This window comes from Molossus molossus, unplaced genomic scaffold (assembly GCF_014108415.1).
Source record: "Molossus molossus isolate mMolMol1 unplaced genomic scaffold, mMolMol1.p scaffold_m16_p_3, whole genome shotgun sequence".
NCBI classification, from domain to species: Eukaryota; Metazoa; Chordata; class Mammalia; order Chiroptera; family Molossidae; genus Molossus; species Molossus molossus.
In genome coordinates, this window is record NW_023425366.1 from 12,280,895 (window position 1) to 12,295,196 (window position 14,302).

At 43.6% G+C, this 14,302-nt stretch overlaps 1 protein-coding gene across 1 annotated transcript in view; it reads left to right on the forward strand.

Annotated features, from left to right (window-relative positions):
* Window positions 1-12,222: 12,222 nt before the first annotated feature.
* CPLANE1 (ciliogenesis and planar polarity effector 1) overlaps window positions 12,223-14,302 on the forward strand; it is a 106,773-nt gene continuing 104,693 nt past the window's right edge. The window contains exon 1 of the mRNA XM_036280158.1: window positions 12,223-12,254. The gene's annotated coding sequence lies outside the window, so the exon portion shown is untranslated. The remainder of the gene's footprint in view (window positions 12,255-14,302) is intronic.

Genomic DNA, 14,302 nt, shown 5'->3' on the forward strand with positions numbered 1-14,302 from the left:
ACCATACAAAAGAGGAAAGAAGAGCTTGTCCATAGAGTCATGCTAGGCACACATCAGTGTACCATGTCGGTCCGCCCACCTTGCTTACCACTCTCTTTTGTACTTTGGTGAAAACTAAAACCCATCAATCAAAGAAGCTCAGCGAACCCAAAGCAGGATAGACATGAAGTCACACCAAGGCACATCACAATCAGATTCTCAGTGAACTAGGAATAAAAACTTAGCCTGATAAAGGACATCTATGAAAAATGTTCAGCCCAAATCACATCTAATGGTGGAAGAATAAATTCTCCTTCAAGTTGGGAAAAAAATAAGCAGTGTTTCTATTCAACATAGTATTGGAGGTCCAATGCAATTTTGCAAACAAAAGAAATGTAAGATATAACGGAAAAGCAGATGTAAATGTGTGCTTAATCAAATTCTCATTTAAAATAACATTAAAAAAAACAAACAAACAGAAAACGGCCCTGGCTGGTTTGGCTCAGCAGTTAGAGCGTCTTATGTGGGCCAGGGAGTCCTGGGTTCGGTACCCACCAAGGGCACGTACCTTGGTTGCAGTTTGTCCCCAGCCCCAGTTGGGGTCGTGCAGGTGGCAACCAGTCGATGTGTCTCTCTCTCATCAATGTTTCTCTCTCTCTCTCCCTCCCACTCTATCTGAAGTTAAATGCAAAAATATTCTGCGGTGAGGATGGAAAACAAAAAACAAAAACGGGCCTGGCCGGGTGGCTCATTTGGCTGGCACATTGTCCCTTACACCAAAGGTGGGTTTGATCTGTGGTTGGGATGCGTACAGGAGGCAACCAGTTGATGTTTATTTCTTACATCAATGTTTCTCTTCCTCTCTAAATTCAATAAACATCTCAGGTGAGGATTTAAAAACAAACAAACACAGAGAATGGGATTTTTAAAAAAATATAAGACCTTTTCGATGGAAACTATAAAACTGGAAAAATTAAACCCTAAAAATGAGAGAGACATAGTGTTCATGAAGGAAGACAACTTATTAACACATCTATTCTCACCAAATTGATGATAATAGATTTGATGCAATCTCAACCAGATTCCCAGCAGACTTTTTAATAGAAATTGACGAACTGATTCTAAAATATATATGGAAATGAGAGGCCCTAGGATAGCCAAAACAATTGAATGTGTTTGGAGAACATACTCTACTGATTTCAAGATTTTATTATAAAGCTACAGTAATTGATAATGTGGCATTGGTATAAAGGTATACATATCAATCAATAGAACAAAATAAGAGTATAAAAACACACGAATATGGACACTCATTTTCATCAAAGGTGCCAAGGTAATTCAGTGGGGGAAATAGTCTTTCCAACAAACAGTGCTGGAACAACTAAATATTTACACAGAAAAATACTCAACCCTTACCTCATAACATACAAAGTTAACTTAATATTCATCATAGATCTAAATATAAGAAGTAAAACTAGCCAGGCCAGTGTGGCTCAGTGGTTCAGTGTCGACTCATGCACAAGAGGTTGCCGGTTTGATTCCCAGTCAGGGCACATGCCCAGGTTGTGGGCCCGATTCCCAGTGGGGGGCATGCAGGAGGTGGCCAGTTGATGTTCTCTCTCATCAATGTTTCTATCTCCCTCTCCCTCTCTAAAATCAATAAAGAAAAAAAATATTTTTTAAAAAAGTAAAACTGAAACTTCTGGAGAAAAAAATGACCTTAAATTAGGCAAATTTCTTAGGACACAGAAAACCTGAATCAGAAATAGTTGGTATATTGAACATCAAAACTTAGAACATCTGCTTTTCAAAAGACACATTAAAAAATGAAAAGGTGATTTATACTATCTGTACATTTCTAAATATTCTCATAATTTGAAAAAAATGAAAAGGCAAGACAGATTGGAATACAATATTTGCAAATCATAGATCTGATAAAGGACTTGATCTAAATATATACAATACTCTTAAAACTCAAAGAGACAACTACACCTTTAAAAAATGGGGTGGGGAGCCCATTGGCTCAGTGGTCAGTGTGTCAGCCCTCAGACCAAAGGGTTGAGAGTTTGATTCCTGGGTTGAAGGTTCTGTCCCCGGCCCCAGTTGGGGTCATTTGGGAAGCTGCTGGGGAGGCAACCAATCAATGTGTCTCTCACATCATTGTTTCTCTTTCTCCCTTTTACTCTATCTAAAAATCAATGGAAAAATATCCTCAGGTGAGGATTAACAACTAAAAAGTGGGGGGTAGAAGATTTGGATACTTGACCCATGAAGATATTTGATTGACAAATAAGCACATGAAAAGATGCTTAAAATCATTACTCGGAAGGACAATGCAAATTAAAACTATAATTAGATGCCACTGCACATCCCCAAGAATGGCTAAAATTTAAGACTGGCCACTGGCAAGGATGTGGAGTAAATGGAACCGTGGTTAATCAGAATGCAAAATGATGGGGCCACTCTGGAAATCAGTTGGGCAGTTTGTTAAGGTTAACTGTACACTCGTGTGACCCAGCAATCTTAGTTATTACTCCTAGATATTTACTGAAGAGAAATAAAAACCTATGTCCACAGAAAACCTTGTACAAGAATGTTCATAGTAGCTTTACACATAATAGCTAAAAACTGGAAACAACCATAATTTCCATCAACGTTGAATAAATAATAAATTGTGGTATATTTATGTGATGGAATACCATGTCACTACAAGCAACGTGATGTTAAGTGAAAGAATTAGGTAACAAGAATATATGCCTAAAATTCCATTTACACCAAGTTCAAAATCAACAACAAAAACCCTTCCTGGGATTGCTTAGATGTGCGTAGGTAGGTGGTGAAACCAAGGCTATGAACAGTCTGTCTAATGCTTACTTCCAGGGAGTAGAGAGGAAGGGGGCTGTGGGGAGGGAGGTTTGATGGGCATGGGGTGTGTGCCTTCTAGGAAGTTAATGTTCTCTTTCTTGATCTGATTGACAATTTGTCATAGATGTTTACTCCATATTTTATAAACTTTACACACACACACACACACACACACACATATGCTTCTGCATAAATACTACATTTTACAATTAAATAAAAACATTATTTGAGTAGTGAATTATTATGAATCATTTAGTCACTGTAAATAAACCATTTAAACACACGGGCTTTTGCCCAGCTGTTGTGGCTCAATGTATTCAGTGTTGTCCTGTAGCCTGAAAGGTCCCAGTTCAATTTCTGGTCAGGGCACATGCCAGGGCTGTGGGCTTGATCCCCAGTAGGGGACGTGCAGGAGGCAGCCAATGGATGTTTCTGGCATCAATGTTTTTTATCTCTCTCTTTCCCTCTCTCTCTAAAATCAATAAAAACATATTTTAAAAAATAAACACATGGGCTTTGTAGGGAGGGCTGTCTTATTCACTTCTGTATCTGTTTTCCAGCATAACACATGGTCTATAAGTAACAGGAGCCTCATCAAATATTTGCTGAATTAAAATACATATTTTATAATGAAAAATAATTGCAGAATTAATATTCATGTGGTTGTCACTTCTGAGGAGTGACTTGGCAGACTATCAGGGTATCCCCATGAAGCCCCTCACCTATCAGGTTACACAATTATTGGGGGTTCACTTTCTGAAGTAGAGCCTCAGAAGAGAGATCAGCAGATGGCGCTCTGCTAACGGGGTGGCATGGATCCAGTGCTGGCCACGAGAAAGAGTCCTTTGTCCACTCTGCACATCTCTGGCAACTCCAACCAATTGTGTAATTCAGTTTTATAGTTTCTGTTAAACTGGAAGTCTGTCAAAGTGGCTTTTGGCCATTTTGTCTGGCCAAGTATGTGATAAATTGACCCTCCAAATGATAAGTAATGGGAGGCATACTGAAAATACAAAACGGCTGCATTTCAGGTGGCAGGGATAGTCCGGGATTTAGTATTGCCATTGCAATCTTACAACTCACCTTGTCACAGTGATTAGTTTATAAATGACACGTAAGTAAAGCCTAAACCAATGAATGCTTTTGGAGTGTGTGTGTGTGTGTGGGGGGGGTGTTAAGTGATTGATTAAAAGTGGAGATGTGCACTGACTGGTTTTGCTTGGCGTCTGCCTTCGGACTGAAGGGTCTCGGGTTTGATTCCCAGTTAAGGGCGTGTTCCTAGGTTGCAGGATCGATCCCCAGACCCCAGGGTCATGCAGGAAGGCAGCCAATGAATGTGTCTCTCTTGCATTGATGTTTTTTTTCTCTCTCCCCCTCCCTTCCTCTCTATTTAAAAATAAATGGGGAAAAAATATATATCCTCTGGTGAAGGTTAATAAAAGTGGAGATGTGACTTAAGTTGTTCCAATCAGAGTAAAGCCCACATTGGAGAAATATAAGATCTTTCTTTCCCAGATGGTGGGCTGTAACAGTATAAAGACTGGGGCATCTGTAGTCCTTTGTACCATTACCGACATGATATTTTTAAATAATATTTTTGGGAAGTAACTTTATATTAAATCTGATTGCCTTGCTCTTGGCAGTTTGGCTCAGCGGTTGAGCGTCAAGCCTGTGGACCAGAGTCCCGAGTTCAGTTTCCACTAGGGGCACGTACCACCAAAATAAATAAATAAAATAAATTTGGTTGCCTTGCTCACTATATCAATCATATTTCAATAAAAAAGAAAGGAGCACTAGCAAATTGTGTGTGTGTTCAGAAATTAGACCTTAGGCAATCATGAGAGCTTTAAGCAGTCTCTGCAGGGCTTTTGTCTGCATCAGATGTTGGAGCCTGAAGTCCACAGAGCAGTCAGGTAGCGGAGGAAGACAGCTGCAAAGTGGCAGAGGGTGCGGGGGTACAGACAGGCTGGGACCTACAAGCATGAGCTGCAGCTCATGAGGATTATCCCAAACCCATGGCAGGTCTTGCTTCTGACCTTGGCAGTATTCGTGTCCTGAAGAAGCTGGGGCCTTCTTCATGGAGCTAAATATTTATACCTGGCCCAGGAGTTGGTGTGTCTGGAAGAGGACAGGGGGCAGTTAAAGCAGCTTCAAGCCCTGCCGCTGCCTCACAACAAGGTAAGCCAGCAGGTAAGTAACCACAGGTGAGGCAGCAGATCACTGCTGCCTCATTTCTGCCCTGCAAATCTCCCATAAGAATCTCTCCTGTGGTCTGTTCTAGCTGGAAACATCCAGGGAAGACAGTTCTAGAAAATGGCATTCAGACTAGCCAAGTTGACACACTGCAAAGCCACCACACTACCTGTTTGTTGAATCAGTGACATTCACTCATTTATAGAGAAGATAGATACCACCTAGAACAAAGCTTTTATATTCAGCTTCAGATTTCCAGGCAAAATTATTATTGGATTCTTTGCAAACAGTTTAGCTTGATTCACAGAGAAAGTGGTTCTCTAAATTTCTTGTTATATATCAAACTCAAAGCATTAACGTGAGAATATGGCATTTTACCATAAGCCACAATGTAGATCCAGAGAAGACTCAGAACATATGTAACAAGAAAACGATCCAGGCTAGATGAGGAAGAAAACTGACTTAGTAGAAACAAGGAATCAGATATACATGTATTTCAAGGAAAAAATCTCAGGGGGATGGAGTTGAAAAGCAGAGTAGCTTTTCCCAGTTACTGGAAAAAATAATCTCTTAGGATGCTCCTTCACCCCCCATTTTGGGTAATCCCAGCAGAATAAAACATAGCATGTGATAGGGAAAGGAGCTGATTCATTCCTAACCTGCTCTTATCTCTTATGTCAAGTTCAAGGAACATGACATTCTCACACGCTGCAGGTGGTGGTGGTGGGGGGGGTTGAGAGCAAGGGAACCTCAATACAGAGGTATGGAAAGATGAAGGATGTGTCTGAGCCTTCATGGACACTGCAGCATCATCAAGGGGGACGTTAGAGACTAGCTGTACCATAGCAAAACTAGACAGTTATCCCATTATCATCACAACTTCAGGTCTAGAAATGGGAACACAGAAAAATGTGGGACGATGTTAGGATTACTTAGTTCCTGAATTTTGTCTGCTTGAGACGTTTTGTGCTGACTCTAGTAACATTTATGTAAGCTGTTGATGACTCTGGAGAACTTGAAGCATCTCAGTTCTCCAACCATTGGGATAAATGGTCCTGAGTTGTCAGTATCCCCGCTGCCTGCTACCCCACACCCAAGCAGAGGGATGGGTGTGGCTCACGATGTTTTGGTAAGTTTCTCCTGCCCTGCATCCTTGGTTTGCTAAAATAAACCAACCTGGCAGCCCTTCATTTGAGAGGGCTGGGCGATGTACTCAGCAGAACATATTATCCTAGCCAAGGCTAGCAAGCCAAATGCTTTAAAAAACCAGCCCAGTACCATCAACACGTGAAGAGGAGGGAATCAAGAGAATGCCACTGCCCAAAGCATACAAATTCAAGCCGCAGAAAAATGCTTTTCCAGGCCAAACTGAGCGTTAGAGCGGCTTGCTCGGGACCCGGGCCCATGGGTGGGCTGGACCCGGACAGGGCGAGGGCAGTGCCGTGAATAAACACGCACCAGGGCTGCGAGACGGCGCGCTTTCCTTCGTGCTCCACGCTGCCCGTCTGATCTGCGGAGGGCGGCGTACCGCCCACCCCTTCACTTCTGAGTCTGTGGCGTCCCACTGGCGGGATGACACCCGGGAGTTACACGGCCGTCGGCTGTTTCCTGGGAAGCGCTGCACAGCGCCCGGCCCTCGGCCCGCGGGAGTCTGCGGCCCGCCGCGCGGAGAGTGGAGACCAGGGCGCGCTCAAGCCCAGGGGACGCGGGAGGGCGGGGGGGGGGCGGGAGCACCCCGGACAGGAGGGGCGGAGGGGGGCGGGGGGGGCGGGAGCACCCGGGGACGGGAAGGGCGAGGGGCGGGGGGCGGGGGGCGGGGATAAAAGTCGGCGAGCGTGGGAGGAGAGCGTGAGCCCGCAGAGGCTGTGCCAGTTGGGTACCTGGTACCTGCCGAGGCCAGGAGCCGGAGGCCAGACGGAGAGGAGGAGGAGGAGGAGGAGGAGGTGAGAGGAGGAGGAGGAGCAGGCGGGGAGGAGGTGGGAGGAGGTGGAGGAGGAGGAAGAGGTGGGAGGAGGAGGAGGAGCAGGCGGGGAGGAGGTGGGAGGAGGTGGAGGAGGAGGAGCAGAAGGAGCCGGAGCAGCGCAGCTCCCGCCCGCGCTCAGGCCCAGGCCGGCTCGGAGCAGGCGCCCTGGCGTCTCGTCCCCTCCCCGCCCTCCGCCGTCGCCAGGGCGCAGGCTCGCGTCTGGGCGGCCGGCTGGGCCCGCGGCCGTCTCCCGCTCCCGGGCTGCCCGCCCCTCGGCCCTCGGCATCGCGCTCTTTCCCGCCGAAGGTAACAGCCCGCAGGTTCCTGCTCCGCGCGGCCCGCCCCTCCCGGCGCGTGGGGGCGGGTGGGGCGCGTCCTCCGGCGCCTCGGTGTCCCGCTGCTCGCTTCTGTCCCGCACACCCACGACCCCCGTCCCCGCCGCTCCCAGCCCCTGGCCCTTTCCTTCTGCCCGGCTCTTGGTCTCGCCGCCTCCTGGGCCTGCCCGGCCCCTGCCCTTGTCCTCCCGCCGCCGCATCCTCAGGCCCGAGGGGCTCGGGCTGCCGGGGGCCGGTCCTCGTGTCCCGTCCGGTCCCGGCGCCGCCGCGGTGGCACCTCCCCTGCCAAGCCCGGCGGTGGGGTCGCGGAGAAAACCTGGGAGGGTCCCCTGGAGGACTTGGGCGAGGTGGTCCTGGGGAAACTCCCTTTTGACCTTAGTTGGTGATCAGTTAGTTGAACAGTGAGGAACCGACGCGATTTTTTTAGACTCGTATGTGGTGGAAATCACAGAAGAACTTGGAAATTGTCATTAAATCGGCCCATGTGTTTTAGGTGACCTTTTGGGTAGACAGTATATTTCTCCTCCTAACATATTTAGTGAGTGTGATGAGGTTAACTTATTTTTTATTCCATTAACTAATTTTCCTTGTTTGGTGATGTTTATTATTGTCAGGAGCCAGTTCAGTAGCAGAAATAATGTTTGCGGCATAATGGACGTTGAAAACATTATCAAATCCTGTAGGGCTCCATCTTCATTTTTTTTTTTTTTTTTTTTTTTTAGAGAGTGAAAAGGAGGGAGGGAGGGAGAGAGAGAGAAACACCCGTGTGAGAGAGACACATCCATTGGCTGCCTCCCGCACGACCCTCACAGGGACCAAGGCTGGAACCTGCAACCCAGATATGTGCCCTTGACCGGGAATCAAACCTGAGACCTTTGGGTCCTTGGGGGGATGCTCTAAGTGCCGAACCAAACTAGCCAGGGCCAGCCTAATCTTGAATTGTCTTTTTTAATCCTTTACATTTTAGTTGAAAAACTTATCTCTGAGTATACATCTGGAGTATTTGAAAGCAAATCCCTGGCATGAACACATAAGTATATACTATATCCTATTATATAAGAAAGGAAGGATCCTTAAAAAAACACATCACCCTGGCCAGTTAGAGCGTTGTCCTTTGGACCAAAGAGTCAAAGGTTTGATTCTGGTCAAGGGCATGTACCTTGGTTGCAGTTCAGGTCAGGTCAGGTTGTGCGGAAGGCAACCAGTCGATGTGTCTCTCTCATGTGGATGTTTCTCTCTCTCTCTTTCCCTTCCTCCCTCCCACTCTATCTGAAGATAAATATCCTTGGGTGAGGGTTTATTAAAAAAAAAAAAAAAAAAAAAGCCACACAGAAAAACACTCACCAAAGCCTGGCTGGTGTGGCTTAGTGGATTGAGTATCTCCCATGGACTGAGAGGTCCTGGTTCCATCCTGGTGGGGCCACATGCCTGGGTTGCTGGCATAGTCCCCAGTAGGGGGCGTGCAGGAAGCAGCAGATGGATGTTTCTCATCGGTGTTTCTATCTCTCTCTCAAAAAATCAATAAAAACATATTCAAAACAACACACACACAAAACCATGATAAAATAACCACATAGTACCACCAAAAATTGCATTAATAAAAAAAATTTTTTTAATTGAATTTAGAGAGAGATAGAAACATTGATGAGAGAGAACATCAATTGCCGCCTCCTGCGTGCCCCCCACTGGGATCAGGCCCACAACCTGGGCATGTGCCCTGACCAGGAATGGAACTGGCAACGTCTTGGTGCGTGAGTCGTTGTTCAACCACTGAGCTACACCAGCTGGGCACATTAATTTCTTTTCTTTTTCTTTTTTTTTTTTTTTTTATAGAGTGGGAGGGAGAGAGAGGAAGAGAGAGAGAGAGAGAGAGAGAGAGAGAAACATCGACGTGAAGGGACACATCGAGTGGCTGCCACCCGCACGAACAACCAGGGCCGGGGACAAACTGCAACCGAGGTACACGCCCCCAGCGGGAACCGAACCCGGGTCTCTCTGGACCGCAGGCCAACGCTCCAACCGCTGAGCCAAACCGGCCAGGGCTCTTTTTCTTTTTTTTTTTTTTTTTTTTTTATCCTCACCCGAGGACATTTTTCCATTTTTTGTTCAGGTAGAGTGGGAGGGAGAGAGAGGAACAGAGAGATAGAGAGAGAAACATCGACGTGAAAGGGGCACATCGAGTGGCTGCCACCCGCACGACCGACCAGGGCCGGGGACAAACTGCCACCGAGGTACGTGCCCTCAGCGGGAACCGAACCCGGGTCACTCAGGACCGCAGGCCGACGCTCCAACCGCTGAGCCAAACCGGCCAGGGCTCTTTTTCTTTTTTTAATTAAATTTATTTATTTATTTTTTTGTTACAGATGTTTCTCCTTTTTTACCCCATTGGCACCCCCCTCCCCACCCCCGCCCCGCCCCCGACTTTGTTGTCCATGTCCATTGGTCATGCATACATGCATATAAGTTCTGTGGTTTATCTCTTCCCAACCCCCCCACCACCTTTTCTGAGGGATATCAGTCTGTGCCCTACTTCCATGTTTCTGGGTCTACCGTACTCCTCAGACTGTTATGTTCATTATATTCCGTATATAAGTGAGATCATGTGGTATTTTTTTCTGCTTGGCTTATTTCACTTAGGATAATACTTTCCAGGTCCCTCCATGTCGTCTCAAAGGATAAGAGATCTTTCTTTCTTACAGCTGCATAGTACTCCATTGTGTATATGTACCACAGCTTTTTTTTTTTTTTATCCTCACCCGAGGACATTTTTCCATTTTTTGTTCAGATAGAGTGGGAGGGAGAGAGAGAAACATCAACGTGAAAGGGACACATCAAGTGGCTGCCACCCGCACGACCAACCAGGGCCGGGGACAAACTGCAACCGAGATACATGCCCTTAGCGGGAACCGAACCCCGGTCTTTCTGGACCACAGGCGGACACTCTAACCGCTGAGTCAAACTGGCCAGGGCTGTTTTGAGAATTGTTACAAGAGTTTTTGAGCTAAACTGGCGACATATGCAGGGGAGCGAGATCTCAGATGCTCCTCATTAATCTTTAACTTGGAATAGTTCTTGAACTTTTGTTTCTTGTGGTATGGACATTTTAAAGGAATGGTAGTCCCATTACTTTATATAATTTTTTTCCACATGGATTAGTTTCCTTGTAAATTGACACGTTTGCATTTTGGGGTTGCAGTACTAATAAATAACATTATGTTTTCAAGTTATCACAACCAGAGGAATATATTGTCTGCTTCATAAAGATTAAGGTGTTATTCCTTTTCTCTACTATTGTTAGTATATTTTCCCTTTTTTATGTGCAAATTATTAAGTAATTTATGGGGTGATACCTCTAGAATACATTAATACCCTGTTCCTCATCAGCATCCTTCCTTTCCCTCTGCCTGCTTTAGTATCTATTGATGGTTCTTTCCTGAATCAGTTTTCACTGTGGTGGTTGCAGCCTGGTAATTTTCCACATCTACCACCATATAACTGTGGTCTCATCTATTCTAACTTTATTTAATAGATTATAACCCATTGCTCATCTTATTTATTTTGATACTCAGAGTGTCCCAAATTAGGCCCATGGGATTTGATCCTTCAATCTGGTTTCTGTTTCTTTTTGACTTGTTCTTATCATATGTTTATTTCCTAACTTTGGAACAAGAGCTTGTAGGTTCATCTGGATCCTTCTCTACCCCAATCCTGAAATCAGCCGTTTTTCCAAGGAACCCTCATTCCTCTCACTGAGGAATGATAGTTAGAAGCCAAGATCTGGGTGCTAAATGTGTTCATTGCTACTGGGATGTCATTGCTTCTAGGCCCTTTTAGAGGACAGAGCTAGAAATCATGAGTGTTTATACTGGTACTGACAGTTCTGATCCAAACCCTTACAGCTCTTCCCTTATCTTTCCCCATTCCATAATTGATTCCCCTTTACTCCACAATGAGAATGCTGGCTTCCATCAACATCAGTATATATGCAATTCATTTTCTCAGTCCTGCAGTACTCACAAAACAGCTTCGTACCTCTAGGAAAAACAAACCTACTAGGAAAAGTGAGATTTGTCTGGAATTCTTTTTATCTTTAGTTTGAAAGTACATAGTTAAAATACTATTTAAAAGTTACTTGAAATAATCCTTTTTCTCTTCAGTGTGGTTATTTTATTCATTTGAAATAGATTTATTTGCTCCTCTGTATTAAGTTTTAGGTTGCTTCCCTTCTTGTTTTAATTAACATAATTCCAAAAGTCAGAACTGTACAAAAAGCTATTTTAAGAAATATCACCCCCTCCCTAGCCTTTCCACTTTGTTTGCCCCCACCCTTAGTAGGTAACCTATTTTGTTAATTTTTGCTTCCTTTTATTGTTTCTGTTTATAAAATTGAATGATACAAATGTTTTCCTCTTCTAACACTCTTGCACTTTACTTTTTTCAATTACTATATTCTAGAAATCACAGTTCACAGAGATCTTCCTTATTCTTTTCAGTAGCTGCTGAATATCTTTTCCAACTGGTTTATTTGGACTGAGGTCTAAAAAAAGGTCTTCATATATTACATTAAGTTGTATGTCTCTTCTATCTATCTACCAACCTACCTACCTACCTATCTATGCATATACATATATAATAGTATATTATTTAAATACCATTTATTTGTTGAAGAAACTGCATTATTCATGCATTATTTTCATCAAATGTTTGATCTTTTTATTTACTTATTTATAGCTATATGGATTTATGGTTTTCTTTTTTTTTTTAATCCTCACCCGAGGACATTTTTCCATTTTTTATTCAGACAGGGCGGGAGGAAGAAAGAGGAAGAGAGAGAGAGAGAAACATCGATGTGAAAGGGATACATCAAGTGGCTGCCACCCACACGACCCAACCAGGGCCGGGGACAAACTGCAACCGAGGTACATGCCCTTAGCGGGAACCGAACCCGGGTCTCTCTGGACCGCAGGCCGACGCTCTAAACGCTGAGCCAAACCGGCCAGGACTATGGTTTTCTATTTTATTTCCTGGATCTATTCTGTAGAATTTCTTACATTCTGAATTTGGTTGACTTTATCCTCCTGGCGTTTTTATTTTTATTTTATTTTATTCATTTATTTTATTTATTTATTTTTTATCCTCACTCTAGGACATTCTTCCATTTTTTTGTTCAGATAGAGTGGGAGGGAGAGAGGAAGAGAGAGAGAAACATCGATGTGAAAGGGACACATGGAGTGGCCTCCACCTGCATGACCAACCAGGGCCGGGGACAAACTGCAACCGAGGTACGTGCCCTTAGTGGGAACCAAACCCGGGTCTCTCTGGACCGCAGGCCGATGCTCTAACCACTGCGCCAAACCGGCCATGGCCCTCCTGGCGTTTTTCGTATGTTCCTTTGTTCTCTTTGTTTTTGTCAATTGGTGGTTAGATTTAGACAGAGATTCAGGTTCAGTTTTTAATTCTTTTTGTAAGAATATTTCATAGAGGTTCTGTGTACTTCCTATCTATGTAGCGTCATATTAGGAGGAGTATAATGTGTATTTGTTTCACTGTTAGTAATTTCAAGATTGATTGGTGGGCTTAGGGAATATCAGTCAACCTCTTATAAAATTCCCCGTCCACATTCCCCTAATAGCTTTAGCAGCCATCATTGATACTGTTTGACTAGATCTGCTATTTCATTAGGAGCTGCAAATGATGCTTTTCTAATACTGTCATTCTTCTTGCACTTGGTGCGCTCTTTTTAAAGAATTTTTTATTTATAATTTTTATATATACATTTAAAATTTATAAAAATAGTAAGGAAATAGTCATCTAGAATATTACGGTACTGAGCAACTGAGAAACCATGTTATTGTGTTAAAAAATATGAGGATGGCTAGCATCTTAGATCATTCTGTGCTGTACTTGGATAATCTTTCTTTTAAAGCTAATTTTACTTATTTAAATGTTTTTATTGATTTTAGAGAGGGAGGGAGAAGGAGAAAGAGAAAAACATTGATGAGAGACATTGATTGGCTGCCTCCTGCATGCCCCTTACTTGATTTGAGCCCAAAACCCAGACATGTGCCTTGACCAGGAATAGAACCCAAGACCTCTCAGTGCATGGGATAATGCCCAACCAACCAAGCCACACAGGCCAGAGCATAAAGCTGATTTTATTTAAAAAAATCAGCTATTTTCTGTCCTGACCTGTTTTGCTCAGTGGTTAGAGCGTCGGTCCTTGGACCAATGAGTTGCGGGTTCAATTCCGGTCAAGGGCTTGTACCTTGGTTGCAGTTTGTCCCCAGCCCTGGTCGGATTGTGTGGGAAGCAACTGATCGATGTGTTCTCTCACATTGGTATTTCTCTCTCTCTCCCTTCCACTCTATCTGAATAAAAATGGAAAAATATCCTTGGGTGAGGATTAAAAAAATAAATAACTATTTTCTTAACTATGATACCAATCATACCAAATAAATTTAAAATTTTTTTTGTATTTCATAAACTAAATGGAGTTAGAAAGATAGAATTTAAAAAAAAAAAAAAAAAGGAAGGAAGAATAAGGCTATGATTAAATATAGGCCAGTCCAATGATCAAATGCCATCGTTGTTCAAAATTAATTTGGAATAGTCACAGACTTACAGGAAAAGTGCCAGTATAGCACAGAGAACTATTTTTCATGAACCATTTGATAATGATGGCAAACTGATGTTTCTTTATCCCTGAATATTTTAGTATGTATTTTCTACAAACAATGATATTCACTTATGTAACTGCAAGACAACCATCAAAATCAGAAAATGAATATTTATATATTACAACCTTCTAGTTCTCAGTTTCTCTTCCTATTCAAGTTGTTTCAGTTGTGCATTTTTGTCCTTCATAACATAGAGGCAAGCAACACTTACAGTTACTCATTGCATTTAGTTATTCGGTTTTCTGTTTGGGACCAGTTTCTCCATCTTTTCACGACTTCCATAACTTTGA